We start from the raw sequence: 14,300 nt of genomic DNA on the forward strand, positions 1-14,300 counted from the left end.
TTTTGACCCTTGAGTAAGGGTGGTCGCAGGCTTTCTGGTAAGCCTCCAACTTTATCATCTGGTGGTGGGCTGCACTGATGGTGGACCATGTAACTCTGGACCCTTTATTTGGCTCATTTGTGGATTCAATACCTTCATTTTGTCACATATATGAACTTTTTTTATTCAGATATTTTTGACACGTATATATAGTCACATATTTGAACTCTTTGGTCACTATTTTGTCATTATTTATATATATTAATTTTTTGTCACTTATAGTTTTGTATACACTCATTTGAGTTACGATTTCATATTATCTAATATCACGTATTGACTTATGATTAGTTTTATAGGTCCTAATTTTTTTATGCATATATTTACATATGTGCTCTTTTTTATTAGTCCAGGGTTACATTGTCCTTTTTGCATATTATACGTGCCCTTGTATTGGGGTTATTGTGTTTCAGCTGCAGGACTTCCTTCACGGTCCCCTATTTCAGTTCTCAATAATTTTTATGATCAGCACCTAGTGCAATTTCTTTTTTCTTTTCTTTTTGGTTTTGTAGTCAAAACATAGTCAGAGTTCAGGAACCGGAATGAATAGTCAGACAAGCCAAACGTCAGGAAGCCGGAGATGAGCGTAGTAAAACAGCGAGCAGGATCTGGAGCCAGAAGGGATATCAGCCAAGCAAGTCTTTAAACAGGAATGCAGGAGAGCGTCTCTGTGATGTTGACTAAGGTGAAGGCAAAGATCCTCTGGGCTGGACAGCTTAAGTAGGCAGGACTAACAAGCAGGATATCATCAACAGCTGAGTAACTGTGGAGAGATAGGAGCTGGCAATTAGCCAACAGCTGAGCGGCCAGCTCAGAGAAGGAAGGGCTGAGCCAAGTCCTGACAGATATGCACCGGTCAAACAGAAAAACAAGTGTGGAAAAATTGGGCTTTGGGTGTTGGTGGTGCCTTCACACTGTAACCCTATTGAGATACTCTTGATGAAAGCAAGAATTGGCCTTGCTGTCAAAAAGTTAAATGATATGCACATGTCAAACAGGTGTAGAAAAATTAGTCCTTGGATGTTAATTGTGCCCATAGAACCTATACCAAAATGTTTCTTCATGATAAAATCAACACCTTGAAAGCTAGGCAGCCTGGACAGTCTTGCACAGATTCCACATCCCAAAAACACTTAATCAGCAACATCGGCATCAGGGGCTTGATAGCTGCTGCTAATCCAGGAATTATTTATTTTGATAAATGTCAGCCAGTCAATGGAGTCTGTGGAGACAGACGCTCTCTTTTATCTGTCACAAGAGGAGCGGCCCCCTTCTCCACTGCTCCTCTTTTTACCAACATAAGCCTCAAAACTAGCCTTTTCATGAGACTGTAACCTAGTAGAGTCTAGAAAGGCAATACATAAACTATTCTTTAAGGTGTCCTCAAGATATTTCATCCTCTGCTCCCTTTGTGAGGATGGAGTGAGTTCTGAGACGTTCCCCTTGTAACAGTGGTCAAAGAGGGTTGCCAATCAATAGTGCTCCTTCTCCTTGATGCCACAAATTCTCGAATTCTTTCACAAGCTTTGAAGAATGAGGGAGCCCATGCACCACAAGTTTGCAGAGGCATGAGAAGCAGGCTCCTTGGGGTCACTGAGGATTACAGTATCTAGAACTGCCTCCTTCCAACCATGTACTACTCTCATGGGTTCTAGGGACGGAAAACCATCTCTTAAGGTTTGACGTATGTCTTCCTCTGCTTCAATGCCTACAAAACTGCCATTATCCTCCTCCTCCTACTCCCTCTCTTGTGTGTTCTGTGACATTGCAAGAATGGTGTCTGCTTAGAGCGGGCATTGAGGGGAAAGGAAGTCCTTTTCCTCCCACTGCTCTGCCGTGAATGCTCTGTCCATAATTCTATGCACAGTCTGCTCCGGCAGGAACACAACAGAGACTGTGTCACTAATGCATGCATTGTCACAGCTCACTATCCTTGGCGCCTCCTCAAATGGTGACAGTACAGTGCATGCATCCTTTATCAGCAGCCATTGACATGGGAAAAAAAAAGCTAAGCCGGCCTGAGCCTGTTGTTGTGCCATACTCACAGAGGTGCTCATTGATGGCCCTCTGCTGCATGTGCAGCCGCTGCAGCATTGCCAAATTAAAGTTCCACCTGGTAGGCATGTCACAAATTAAAGGAAAGATTATTGCAAATGTCATCTGATTTGATGAGCAGAAACAAATCCAGACAATCACATTGTCTGATTTTTTAAAGAATTTATTTGCAAATTATGGTGGAAAATAAGTATTTTGTCAATATCAAAATTCATCTCAATACTTTGTTATATTTTCTTTGTTGACAATGACAGAGGTCAAATGTTTTCTGTAAGTCTTCACAAGGTTGTCACACACTGTTGCTGGTATGTTGGCTCATTCCTCCATGCAGATCTCCTCTAGAGCAGCGATGTTTTGGGGCTGTCGCTGGGCAACACGGACTTTCAACTCCCTCCAAAGGTTTTCTATGGGGTTGAGATCTGGAGACTGGCTAGGCCACTCCAGGACCTTGAAATGCTTCTTACGAAGCCACTCCTTCGTTGCCTGGGTAGTGTGTTTGGGATCATTGTCATGCTGAAAGACCCAGCCACGTTTCATCTTCAATGCCCTTGCTGATGGGAGGAGGTTTGCACTCAAAATCTCACAATACATGGCCCCATTCTTTCTTTCATGTACACGGATCAGTCGTCCTGTTCCCTTTGCAGAGAAACAGCCCCAAAGCATGATGTTGCCACCCCCATGCTTCACAGTAGGTATGGTGTTGACGCTAACGATCTTCCATCCTCCACTTACAGATCGTACGTACGTCGCCTGCATGTTATGCTTTATATACACATGCGTGAACCTCCGCCCCTGTCTTTCTTTCTAGTGTATTCCCCACCTCTTCTCTTTCGGGGCAGTGGGACAGCACATGGCGGAGACACAGCAGATGTGTGCTGTTATCAGCAATGACGAGGAAAGCCCGGAGCAAGGCAGTTCCACATCCAGGAGGAGATATAAGGCCTCAAATATGTCCTTTGAAGAGATGGTGGACATCTTGAAGAGGACAGACTATGATGGGAAGCATGGACAGTACAGAAACCCTAATCTGACAAAGGCCAAGATCATGGCTAAAGTTGTGAGAAGTCTGCACAGGACTTTTGGGGTACAACAATCCAAGGAGCAATTGAGGAAATGCTGGTCAGACCTGAAATTGAGGGAGCAAGATCAGTATAGAAAGATCAGGAAAGTGCTGCAAAAAAGTAAGTATTTGTTGTGTGTTCCTATTATTATTATTACTTTTGTGCTGGTACATGTGCTTTTCTTTACTGTTGTACAGTTTAAAATGGCAAGTTTGAGGTTTGTGGGCACAGGAATTGTTCGTATTAAACATCGGTCGTTTGACCACTAATACAATGTTTTTGGCAGATGCAGGTTAACTACATTTGTTCATGCCTATTTTGATTAAAATAAGTTCATTACATTGTTGTCTAGATGTGTTTGAAACTATAATGAAATGACAACTTGATTCAGTGTAAGGAGAGGACACTCAGCAGCTGTTTACACATCTTGACGCAGGAGCACTAGTGTGGGACACCATAACAACCTTGTTATGGTGTCCCACGCAGGTGCTCCAGTGGATACTAGGGGTCTCTCCATGTGTGAAACTTGCACAAAACAGTTAAGTATTCCAGCTTTTGAAAGGGAAAAAATCATGTCTTCAGCTTGGAACTCCGCCAAAACAGAACATTGGACAACACTTCCAAGCAATGTTTCATATTACTAGCCTAAAATATCTGTCTGCTAAGTGTACCTTTTTTGTATTCACATAGGGGAGAAAATAATCGGGACATCTGAGGACACCAGTAACCCCACACCTACTGAAGAAACGGAACTCAGCACTCAACCTGAGGATGTGGATGGAGAGAAACAGGAAGTGCTGGGTGAAGTGGTCGAAATGGTGTAGATAACAGTTCAGTGTCTGAGACCACAGCTTCAGGTAATAGATGGATGCCTGCATATTTATGATACATTGTGTGTTTTTTTTATTTTTAGGTGAAGTGGATGTTGTGGAAGAAGAAACTCATCAGTGAGATCATGGTGTGCATTCGTGATTTAGAAAAGATGACACAAAATATCAATGATGTTCAAAAAAGACTAAGCAACATCATTAATATTTTAGGCAAAATCTAACCAAAACAAATTTAAGTTTTCATTATTGTTGTACGTGTTTTAAAAGTTTAAAAGTAATTGCAAAGCCAAATTTTGAAGATGCACACAGTGTGTCAACATGTGCTATCTGCCATCATGGGATATCAATGTACGCGTTTTGTGGGTGCAACCCCTTCCTCCAAACTAAAGTAGGTGAGAGGAAGGGTTTGCACCCTCAAAACACGTCCATTGATCCCCCTTGATCCCCCATGATGGGATATAGCACATGTTGGAAAAAAAGGGGTTGAATCGCGCTAGAAAGAAATAGCGATCATAAATATCGTCGCCAAATCAAATATTGAAAGATGGGTAAAGGATCCCCATTAGTGCATTAAACATAAAATTCAAAACATGTTAACAAATTGATAATCAATCAAATGTAATATATAAAAAAAGTCCATGTACAAAAAAAATATATATGTGAATCACCCAAGTGATATAAAAAATAAAAACTCAAAAAAAGTTTCAAAGGATCGAAAGACCATAAATTCTTGCTGTGAGAAGAGTGCTTGTTCCACCACCCTAAATGAGACTGGCCGCTTACCAGAATCCCATGATCCCCCGTTACAGAGGATCAGAGAGAGCTGTTTGTTAATATTGATTTGAACCACGACCAATGGACCAGAAGCCTTATACTGGAATGAAACATCAGAGACCTTGGTACCGTACTTGGGATGTTCACACTGACAGGTACTCAGACATCAGCCCACTCCTCTGCTGCCGATTTCAGCAATGTCTCCTCTCTACTCACATGTTGACACACTGGGGCTTATTTAAAAAAAGCAAAACCACTTTGCACTACAAGTACAATGCAAGTGTACTTGAAAGTGCACTTGTAGGGCAAAGTGGATTGTCCTTTCTGAAATAAGGCCCAGAGAGTCAACATGTGCTAGCTCTCATCATGTGGGATCAATGGATGTGTTTCAGGGTGAAACCCCTTCCTCTGACCTACTTTAGTTTGGAGGAAGGGGTTGCACCCACAAAACGCGTACATTAATATTCCATGATGGCAGATAGCACATGTTGACACACTGTGTGTTTTGTGGCTTTAGCAAAATACACACATTTTAGGCATGGGATCATGAGGGAAATCCAAATTTTGAGTCCCGATTTGCGCGCATCTTCAAAATTTGGCTTTTACAAGGGTGAGATCACCCCATCTGATGAAGGCAAAATCAACACAGTTTTGGCATACTAATGTCTCATATGGCGTCCCCCTTTAGCAAAGTTGAACTTTGTAAGTTCCTGAGTTGGGGATGTGTATGTTATGGTTTTAAATATGCCTGTTTAGCCACAAAAAAGGCTATATACTGTCAAACATACATGTTATACACTAAGATGTTGGTTTGTTAAAAAAAAAACCTTTTATAACGCACATGTTAATGTGCTTGTAGTAAAATGTTTTATACTCAACAATGTGTGGCTTCTTCTTTCAATGCTCAATAACAGTTTTTTTTTTTAAGTTGGTGTAGTTATAGTGGCAATGGAGGTTATTTACTAAAGGCAAATCCACTTTGCAGTGCACTTGTAATGCAAAGTGGATTTGCCTTCAGTAAATAACCCCCACTGCGCTGTAAAATTTGCCAAAATCAGGCCATTTTAGGGACTACAAGCAATTAATTCATGGAGTTGAAAAGGATGGTTATTTTTATCATTAATGCATTACATGCATTAACAAAAAAAAAAAAAATGGTGTGTGTGTAGCAGACCCACAGAACAACATAATAGTTAGCTGAAGCAGAGATTGTCACCTCATGTATCAAATAAGTTATGTTTGCGCTATTGAAGAAAATGGCCCAAAATTGGTTGACTTAGCATTGTGTGTGTGTAGCAGACCCACATTTTAGGGGGTGTTTAGGCTAAGCACTACAATGGAGCTGACAAAATACATTGTTAGGTGACTAGACTAGGTATGTATGGGCCCAGGATAGCATGCTGGGGAGGTTAGTGAAGGCAAATACGCATGAAGGACAAAAAATGAGCAGTAAAAGCTTACAGCATGCATGAGGACAAAGAGGACATTCACAGCATATTACAATCATGATAATTATGGAATGATGAAATAAATACAATACATTAGCAAACAATAAATACATAGAATGTGATGTTAAAGGATAAAACTTACCTTAATATAGTCCTTCTGCAGGACCTGAATGATGGCAGAACAGGTCTCTGGAATAATGATTCCCATAGCCTGGGGGGAGATCCCAGTCATGAACTTCAGGTTCTGGAGACTTCTCCCCGTCGCCAAGTACCGGAAGGTGGCGACAAGACTTTGTTCGGGAGTGATGGCTTGCTGCATGCAGGTGTCCTGCTTCATAATATAAGGGGTCAGCAAAGCCAAGAGACGGTGAAAGACGGGGTCCGTCATCCGGAGATAATTCCTGAAATCATCAGGATTATTCTCCTGGAGCTCCGGCAACAAAGGCATATGACAGAATTGGTCACGATTAAGCAACCAATTCTTGGTCCAAGAACTCCTCCTCCCCCTGTTCATGGACTGGACTTCGGTCAAAGCAATAACTCCAACACCAAGCCCAACAACAGCGCAAACTCTATGATGAGTACGTAACCGCAACATGGCTAAAAAATGAATGGCTGCTCAGAACGAACTGACAGAACGCACTAAAAATCAGAAAGGACCTGACAAGAATGAGCTGAAAATCAGAAAAGACCGGACTAGAACAAACTGAAAATCAAAAGCGAAATATAAATAGGACACATTGAAAGACAGAAACAAACTGACAAGCACGGACTGAAGAACAGCTACAAACCGACAAGCACAACCTGAAAAGCAGAAACGAACTGAAAAGCACGAGGCTGAAAAGCGTGAATCGGCTCTCACCAAACTTCTACTAACATGAGAGAAACACAAGATTAGCAGAAGGAGCCCAAAGGGTGGCGCACTGGCTATTGAACTTCCTTTTTAATGGCTCATCGTATGTGTTGTACGTCACCACGTTCCCACGTTCGTAATTGTTGGCCAACATTTGTGTGACTGTGTGTATAATTATATAAGAAGTGTAGCGCTACAAACTGACAAACAAAGAATTAAAAAATTAAGTGCATATACACAATGAGTAAACCTAGAATGAACTAAGTATGACCATAAATGTGGATTACATATTTATGGACCATAATACAATACGGACCCCTCACGATTGCCTCTATATGATGTTTTAAGCTGTTTTCTGATCTTCCAACATGTGAGTTTGTTTTCTAATTACTTTTAATAAACCAGTGTTTTTAACGTTATCACGCTATGTGAGCTTTTTTACTCCTCGCATGGCATGTGAACTATTCGTTTGGCCTGTGTCGGATTGCCTATGGATGTGAGAGCTGTGATATTACCTTCCCTTCCCACCTTATGCTGACGACATCTGACAAATTATATCGTTTTGACTTGTATGACGTATATCATCTCAGGTCATTTATTTCCGGTAAGCCTCCTGTTGTTTCTGGGTGATGGCCCCGGCACCGATCTAGATCTTCTGTTCACTTGTGGTTATCCCAGTTTTGACTTACCGTTAGATCCTGGAACCAATCATCCACTCACCTGTGAACCTGGGAGTCACTTATCTAATTTTTACCACGTGCAACCTTCATAGACTTTTGGTGGTGTTTTCTCACATTTTTTACAAATCTATATTATGGACTGTCACTGTTTTTCTTTCTAATTAATTAAGGACTTTTTGGAGTTGCCACTATTTTCATTTTTAGTCACAGCTTTTATTAATTAGGTTTATTATTTATTGATTTATTTATTTTTTGCAGGTTAGCACATTCATATTATGTAATCCATATTTATGGTCATACTTAGTTCATTCTAGGTTTACTCATTGTGTATATGCACTTAATTTTTTAATTTTTTGTTTGTCAATTTGTAGCGCTACACTTTTTATATATTTTTTCATTATTTACCTAGAGAGTACATATCCATTTATTTTGTGACTGTGTGTATGCAAGAAAAGTTGGACCCAACAACCTTCGAACAAAATTCCATGGTTTTGTTGTCGGAAAGTCTGATCGTGTGTATGGGGCATTAGAGTTAGGGGTAGGAATATGGTTAGGTTTGTTTATAAAATTCATGTACTCACCTTTTTACAGACATCCTTGTGTACCTAAAAAAACTTGTTCTTGTGCTCAAAAGTCATTGTAGATGAGCCAGGATTGCCCTCTCTGTTCCCTATTGGCAATCAAGGGATGCACCCAATATCTTTGCTTCCTCCTCTCTTCCTCTTCCTCAGCCTCCTCTTCCATCAAGACTGCAGCAGTAACTGTGGCTGCAGTGAGAAATAACGAAATTACAACTATGATAGTCAATGCAAAAGCACACACAAAACAGAGAAGAAGTAGGAAGTGAAAATCCAAGCTGACATCCTGAAATATTAAGGCAGTGATATTTTCCAATTGGCCAAAAAAAACACAAAATGCATGGAAAACTCATAAAAAATGCAATCCTAAAAATGCAAAATGCACTGCAAAACTCGTCAGCAAACCACATCAACTGCAGCTGCATAGATGTAAACCAAAGGTAACTGTCTGCCTGTACACAAAGTACAAGCAGACAAATGTTCTAAGAGTCTGTATGAATCTAGACATTTCACTCGTGATCTTCTGATCTAGGGCACAATGCTCTTCAGGCTCCTAAGAAAAAAAAATTAATGCACATTTTCTACTTGAAAGAATTGTGCATTTATAATTATTTTCTAAAAAGGGGAACTTGTTCTTTAAAGTACATCTTTAACCAAAGTATTTTTTTTTTTTTTGGATAGATGAGTGGAGGGTTCAAACTGCTGTCTGTTGTTAAAGATATGGGCAGAGTTTAGCTCCAAAAGAGCTTAATCATAATATGGTACCAACATCCCTAAAACATATAAGAAACAACAAATAAAGGGATAGGGGACTTTAAAGGTACATTTTATATGAAAAAGACGATATGTATACCAAGATCTAAAAAATTAGTTTATTACAAGAAATTGATAAAAAGTAGAGAATACAGTGTAAAACACAGTCATAGGTATATACACATTTGCCTATTAACGACAGTGAAATAATCTGTAGTCACATACAAAGAACTAGTGCGTCCACAATATTCGACATGTTTCGCCGGTGTGGCTTCATCAGGAAAAGGGAAGGACGCTTTATCTAATAACCATAAAAACATACATTTTTTCACAGCTTTAGGTGTATAGAGAGAAAAAAGAAAGAATGTGATATTAATACATGACAATTTTGTTTTACATATCATAAACATATACATAAATGTAAAGAACCTAACTGAAAGAAAAAAAAAAAAGGGACCCACCCCAAGCCAACCCCCAACCCCTAAGCCCCCACTCCCAAATCCCACCCGACCACCCCGACCCCACATCTGAAAATCATCCCATACCTTTGGAGGGCGTGAGAGTGTATTCAAATAGTGGTACTCCTGGGCAGATGGGCACTCCCTGACCTCACTCCAGTTCAAAACATAGCCAGATCAACCCATAGGGAGGGATGTAGCTAATGTTCAAAAACTTATAGTAACACCTGTAACACGTAATGTGTGTAGAAATATCTTTAGGGTACTCACCTCCAATAAAAGCGTTGCACAAATATATAAACATACTGGGGGGTTAAGTGGGAGAGGCAGGTAAATAGTCCTTGATTACATACTGGCATTTAGGAATATCACTTATTTAAAAATTATTCTATTATGTAATGCCAATGTCCCCTATTGTGAAAACCCCCTCACCTGCCAACGATCACTAAAAACCATAAGGTGGTGGAGGCACACGGGGCATAAAAATAGACGGTAAACATAGCCGATGACCACTTGAAAAGGCAGCAAAAGTGAACCTATAAATAAAACAACAAAAGAAAAAAGAAAAGAAAACATAAATGGGCTGACAGCTAGATTACACCGAAGCATAAAAGGGGATTAATGATCCATTAGTCCAGAGAATCAACCTATAAAAGCATCGCCTTTGTCTCAAGAGCTCCCAGGGACTCCCAGCATGGCCACCGCCATGGTGGGTTTAAATATCCCTTCCCGTTGGTGCCAAAACGTGGCGTGTGTCACGCTGTGGTGACGCAAATGCAGACGCAAGGTGAGGGTGCGTGAGACACAGAGTGTTACCCGGATACCGAAAGTGTGTAATTGCCGGTATGCGCTACAGGACCTCACCGCAGGGATGCAGTGCAGACAACACCCGGATGATGATGATGATTCATCTCCGGGTGTGAGTGTCTGTGTGCTGTAATGATGTTGTACCCCGGGGGACTGTGTCACATAGGAACCCTCAGAGCAGACATGCAGCAGAACCGGAAATCACATATGAGGTACCCAATCCCGCTGCACATCCTCAGGTATCCATACGGGGATCTAAGGCAGGGGAACCAGATTTGGGATTTGGGAGTGGGGGCTTAGGGATTGGAGGTTGGCTTGGGGTGGGTCCTTTTTTTTTTTCTTTCAGTTACGTTCTTTACATTTATGTATATGTTTATAATATGTAAAACAAAATTGTCATGTATTAATATCACATTCTTTCTTTTTTCTCTCTATAAACCTAAATCTGTGAAAAAAATGTATGTTTTTATGGTTATTAGATAAAGCGTCCTTCCCTTTTCCTGATGAAGCCACACCGGCGAAACATGTTGAATATTGTGAACGCACTAGTTCTTTGTATGTGACTACAGATTGTTTCACTGTCATTAATAGGCAAATGTGTATATACCTATAAATTGAAAAGATGTTTCTATATGTGAATGTGCCGCCTACCAAAACATCACTCTGTGCCCTGGGCGAGAAAATACCTGTGGTAACAATATAATACTGTGTAAAATCACTTTAAAAGCAGCTACTTTAAAATAAAACCAAAGATGTAAAATGCAATAAAAAAGTTTCATGGTATAAAGTCTCTTTAAATATTGCAGCAGCGCTAATATTTGAGACGACATAGGCAGCGGAGGAGGTTAGTTATTGCTTTCGCTGTGTTCTGTGCAGGGAACTTCCACCATAAATTTTCACCACATGAGGGAAAACTTCCCCTATGAGGATGCACTCACCAGAAATACAGCAATGATGTGCTTTAGAACATAACAAATTCTCCAACGCTCCAATGAATACGTCCACCAGGTGTCAGTCACGCTACCTGGCGCTCCAAATGAGCCATATGGGAGGAATGAAATGTCCACATAGTGTGATAACGTTTAAAAACTTTATTTATCAAAAAATTACCCAAATATAGTGTAGTAAATTAACCCTAGCACTTTAGCGCTACACTTATACACCGTTATGATTTCAATAAAAAATTACCCCCTAACAGAATATGCGTACCACAATGCAATTATAAAGAAGCAAAAATGAAAGTGCACTAGACCTGTGTGATGCTCCGGACAACAGCAAAATGACGGAAGACCTCCACTGTGTACAACAGCGGTGTACTTCCTGGTTCCTCCTCGGCCCATGGAGCGCACACGTCACTTCCAGTAGATCACGCACTGACGCGTTTCGTCACTTCCGGACTTTGTCTGAGGGCGTGATCTACCATATTAGAGGCCGGTATTTATAAGAGCGACGTGGCCTATAACCAATCAGAAACAACTATGGCACAATGCAGCCATTGAACTGTACTCTGTACCCCGCTCACTGTTTCCAGTGGACAGGGATAGTGTACAAGCATCTGATCGTTCAGCTACACCAATCTGGGTGCTATTTAAACGTTTGATGCATACACCGTCTTGAATCAGCACAGATTATCATTATGTAAACATGATCATATAAGTGAACTCACTCATTGTGAACAGATTAAACTGCTACTGAACCTCGGTCTTAAACAATGCATATAAAAACGACCCCGGATCAGCGCAGCATATACAATATAATTCATAAATCAATGTGCATAAATGATCTCATGTAAAAAAACTTGCTGATTAAAACTGCTGCTAAGTCTGGATAGTAAGCAATATATATTAAAAAAATATATATAAAAATGTATGGACTAAAGCGGCATACATAAATATGCAAGTATGAATACAAGGAATGTCCCTAATAAATGTACACTAATACTTGTCTTCTGTAAGTAATAATATTATCCATGTCCATATGTGTAATAAACAATAGAACACCTGTGGAATGAGCAAGTGATTGCCCATAATGCAACAATGGTTCTATTGACGGTCATATTATAGCATGTGTATTGAGTGGACCAAATTGCCCCTTAACTATGATCAAATAGGAAAGGACATAGTTATATGCTTGTGAGTGCATAAATGAAATAACATGAGTGAATTATGTCTAAGAGACAACCAGGGAGCACAAATGTGTATATAAAATTAGATGTATGTATGCATGCATGCGATGCATGCATACACAAAATCTAAAATGGATAAAATAGGAAACAAAATGTGAAATTACATCCTTGGTAATACAGAAGGGAAAATGACCCTATGTATAAACATGGCACATGACAAAATTAATTATACGTATGCCTGAAAGGGAATGTACATGATAATATGGGGTATGTTAAAATGGACTAAAAATAACTAAGCACATAATGGGGAGCTCAAGTGTCGCTAATAAAACAGTTAATGTCTAATTCTATATTGAGGCCTTTGGGTGTTAAAATGTCTACTGAGTATATCTACTGGGTCTCACGTTTTTACAACTCATGGATGAGATTCATACTCCTCCAGTGCGGTTGGAGATGCTCTACCCCCCAGAACTCCAATCCAGATGGATCCATATCGTGTTTGAGCTTGAAGTGAAGTGAGACATTATGGTCCTTGAATCCTTTTCTGATGTTGTGGATATTGTGCATGCTGTGGATATGCTCAGCTATCCTCACCCGCAGCATCCTTTTTGTGCGGCCTATATAAAGTAGGCCACAGGGCATTTTAAAGCATACATCACATAAGTGCTATTGCACGTGATGAACTGGTTTATTTCAAAGACACGATTATTGGCAGGCGAGATGAAGTTGTCCACAGCCCTGAATGGTCTAGATACTTCCATACATGCCTTGCATTTTCTGCTGGCAAAGAAGCCATTACAATCCCAAAACATCAAGGGGTGTCTTGGGGGATCAATTACTTTCTTGACAACCTTATCACCAAAACTTGTAGTTTTTCTGTATATAAATTGTGGTGTTGAGGGCAATACAGTGGTCAATATTTTGTCCATTAAAAGCACATGCCAATGTTCTTTAAAAATTGCCTCTACTTCCTTATACTGGGTATGAAATTTGGAGATGAAACCCCATTCTTTATTTTGATATTTTCTAATTGATACATCTTCTGGATTTCTATCTTCTTTCTCTTGTAAACATGAGGCCCTAGAAATGGCTCCTACTTCTTCCACTACTCTTTTCAATACTTCTGGATTATATCCCCTGGCTTTGAAACTTTCTGTGAGCATCTTAGATTGAATGATGAAATATTCATTTTCAGAACAATTCCTCTTTACTCTCATAATTTGCCCTGTCGGGATGTTTCTAAGCCACAGGTGATGGTGTCCGCTGGAAATGGGTAATTAGCTATTTCTGTCTGTTTTCTTAAAATAGACCTTTGTCTCCAATCTGTCATTTAGTCAGTACACATTTACATCCAAAAAAATGTCACCTTTGTGCCAGTTCGAAGTAAACCTTATGTTATTGTAATTAGTGTTTAGTTTGTATATAAACTCCTCCAATGATGCAGGGGAACTGGCCCAAATAAAAAAAGAGATCATCGATAAAACATTTGTAAAAAATTAATTCTGATCGCTGTTCTTTAAAAATAACTTTGTCCTCCCACTCGGCCATGAATAAATTTGCAATACTGGCTGCGAATTTTGCACCCATTGCTACGCCCCTTTGTTGTGTGTAAAAAGTGCCATTGTACCAAAAATAATTGTGATTTAGACAGAAGTCTAATGCGTTCCTCAGGAAAACCTTCTGGTTGTGGGGGAGATCGTCCCTTTTGCTTAGGGCCAAATTTAGGGTGAGGAGAGCATCGTCATGTTGAATTATGGAATACAAAGATGACACATCTGCTGTAACCAAAAGCACCTGTTGTTTTCCTGCCAAGTCCACAGTTTGTAGATGATTTAAGAAGTT

The sequence above is a fragment of the Aquarana catesbeiana genome, linkage group LG07 (assembly GCF_042186555.1).
Source record: "Aquarana catesbeiana isolate 2022-GZ linkage group LG07, ASM4218655v1, whole genome shotgun sequence".
Classification (NCBI taxonomy): domain Eukaryota; kingdom Metazoa; phylum Chordata; class Amphibia; order Anura; family Ranidae; genus Aquarana; species Aquarana catesbeiana.